Raw genomic sequence first — 3,313 nt, 5'->3', positions numbered from 1 at the left:
CCCCAGCAGCAAACAGCAACCAACACCTACCCCAGACACTGCCCCCGGCAGGGCTGCAGACACCTGGTCTGCAAAAGGCTGAGAAGGAAATCCAGCACTTCCCACCTCATTAACAGCAGAAGCAAAGAAATCCGGGTCCAACAGGAAACCAAATAGTAAAAACTGCACAACTTGAAACTACAGAACATTAAACCAGTGGATTTAGAGTGGTTCAGACTATATCAAGTTTGGGAAAAATCAACTAAAACCCATGTATCATTGAACAATTTTCTCTGCACACCCGAGCTATGTGGGGATGGAATGATTTCTGTTGCACATCCTGGCCAGAATCAAGGAATGCCTTGACTCTAACACTAAATATATTGGTGGAGTTTTTATTTTTCCTGCAGTTTCAGTGCAAAGTTTAGAGCCTTGGAGTATTTTTTGTATTACTCCTATTTCTATGTTGCCAGTTAGGTTTGGGTCAGGGATGTGAGAATGAGTTTTTACTTTGAAGAGAAGTAGAAAAAACTGAATTGCCTTGGAATTTTTTTGTGTATGCTTGTGCATAGCTCTTAGAGATACCAAAATTTTGGTCCTGGCTTTTTAATATTCACCTTTAGGCTGCATTTTTGTGAAAAATGCGTATTTATGATTGGCTTTTCACAAATGTTACAATTAATATTATATGTGTCATGTTAGAAAGTTAAGCTGTATTAATTCCCTTACGTATTGTGTTAAGTGTAGTTTTAGGTTACAACATAATGTTAAAATAGAGACAATGTATGTGGGGGGAGTTTTCTTTTTAAGAATGAGATACTCACTTCGAAGAACACCTAAATCTTCCAAAGGAGAGGAATTTATGGCTTCTTATCAGAAGAAGATAATTTCTTCAGGCCTTGCTCAGACTTGAAGACACCAGGGGATTAAAGGGAACAGTTGACATACAACAGTTTCTTGTTTAGAATAGGATGTATGCATAACCATGAAGGATGTATGACTATGCAACAAGTGTCTTGGTTTAAGGGTGATTCCTTTGTTCACAAGTCATGCTTTTCTTGACTTAGTGTCCGAGAGCATCTGGACATCCGTAATTCTTTGCTTTTTATTGTCTTGTAATTGTCCTAAATCTAAACTTTATTACTCTAATTGTATTATTATTTTTATAACCATTTTATTACTATTAAACTTTTAAAATTTTAATAACCAAGTGATTGGCGTTTTTCACAATTATGGTAGCAGAGGATTGTTGCTAACACCTCTCTGCCGGTGCCTTAAGAGACTCAGAGTGAAGAGACGCATCCTGCCCTGGTTGGGCAGCTTCGCTCTGTTCCCCTGGTGTGTGACTGACAGACAGACACAGGTTTTGATCCAGGGACAAAAGGAGACAATAAAACAAAGAAAAGGGAAAGGATTCCCTAAACCCACGGTAATTAGTCCCTAAGATTAATGTGTACATGAAGAACAAAGACCTAAGGAAAGAGGATAGGTGAGTATTTGTTGGGATGGGGTGGATAAGAGGGGAATGAATGCGTGTGAATGAGAGGTGAGCTGGTTATCCCAGACTTGCCAAATGAGAGCGGAGTTTCCCATGCTGCCTTTCCGTCTTTTTCGCGAGAAAAGCGGCCAGTAAAGAGACGAGGCATGTGAAAACAAGAGTGAGAGAAACCCCCCTGGGGAAACTGGGACTGGGTCTCCGGGAAGAAGTGGGACACCTTGGTTGGGGGGGGATAGAAAATTTAAAAAAAATAAAAGGGTAAAAAAGAGAGGGTCTTCCTTGGAGGGTCATTAATTTGCTCAGTTTAGGGATTAATATCCTGAGAGCACTCAGGGTTGCCGGATCGAAGGATATCCAAGAGAATCTGGGGTTGTGGCTGGATTGAGGGATATCCAAGAACACCGGAACTGGCCAGTAACACCTAAAAGTGTAATAGGTGTGTTAAAATTCTGCAGAATCACCGGACATCTAGGATTAATAGACATCCAGGATGAAACCTGCTGGGTTGATGGATAAGGGTTACAGTCCAAGAGCACTCAGAATAAATGTAGATATGTAGATATGCAATATAAATTGTTTGAAAGTAAAAGGTACCTTGTTGTTGAACGTGAGAGTGAGTGAAAAATAAGAGTGAGCGTGAGCAAATGAAAAGTACATATAACACTATTGTGAAGTCAAGAAGTATGAATGAACAGGCTTGAGGGTGTCAATGTGTGTGAGAGTGAGAGATAAAGGTGAGTAAATGTAGATGAATGGAAGTATATGTAATGTAGATTGTTTATTTTCATCTCTACTTTATTTCCTTGAAGGAAGGTGGATGATTTTGAATGATATTGTGTTAAATGATATTGTGAGAAAAAGGACTTTTTGTGTAGTTGAATGAGGGTGGTAATTCAGGTTGTTAGAGAAAGTGGGAAACAAAGGCATGGAATGACTAGGTAAGATTTTGGAAAATGGGACTAAAAACGTGTAAAAAAGAAGACAAAGGGAAAGCAAAGGGAGGGGAACAAGAGGGGAAAAGAGGAAAAGGAGTGGGATCCTTCACAGGTTTTGCCCCCTCCGCCCCTGTTCACGCCCGCTTCGGCCCCGCCTGCCCCGGTGCCGGCGCCTGTCCCGGCTCCCGGCTCGCCGCCCGCTCCTGCCCCGCTCCCGTCCCAGGCGCGGGTTCGCTGCTCTCAGCGGCTGCTCCTGCCCCGGTTCCCGTCCCGGCTGTGAGCCCACCGCCCACAGCGGCCGCTCTGCCGGTCCCGCCCCGCCGCAGCGCTCCCGGTCCCGCCCCGCCGCCCGCAGCCTCTGTGCCCGGCCCCGTCCCGCTGCTCGCCGCTGCCCGGCCGGCCCCGGCCCCGGCCCGCCCGGCTGCTCCGCCCGCCGGGCTCCCGGCGCTCCCGCCCGGCCCATCCCGGGGCTCCTCCCGCGGCTGATTTCTCTGCCCCACCCCCGGCGACTCTGCCCGTCCCGGCTGCGCTGGGCACCGCCGCTGCTGCTTTGCCTCTGCCGGGAGCACCGGCCCAGCCGCCCCTAACCGCGGGCGGGCCGATCCCGCTCCCGGCTGGTGCCCCCGGCACTGCCCCTCCTGCGGCGGCTCCGGCAGCACACCCTGCCCGGGCTCCGCCTTCGGAGGACCAGGGCTGGGCGCTGGGCCCTGCCCTCAGCCCCTTCCTGCCCGGAGCTCCGTTCCCCGGGAACCGCAGCCCCAGCTCCGAGAAACTCTTTCTGTCTGGAGGACGCCCCTTACAGGAACACAGGGAGTTCAGTTAGGAGGCAACATTCTCCGGACTCTTCCTCACAGCACGGGAGAAAGGCTATAGAAAGAGACTGGGTTAAAGGAATGGATCT

This window comes from Lonchura striata, chromosome 31 (genome assembly GCF_050655825.1).
Source record: "Lonchura striata isolate lonStrDom1 chromosome 31, ASM5065582v1, whole genome shotgun sequence".
NCBI lineage: Eukaryota > Metazoa > Chordata > Aves > Passeriformes > Estrildidae > Lonchura > Lonchura striata.
Note: the sequence above shows the minus strand (reverse complement) of the source record.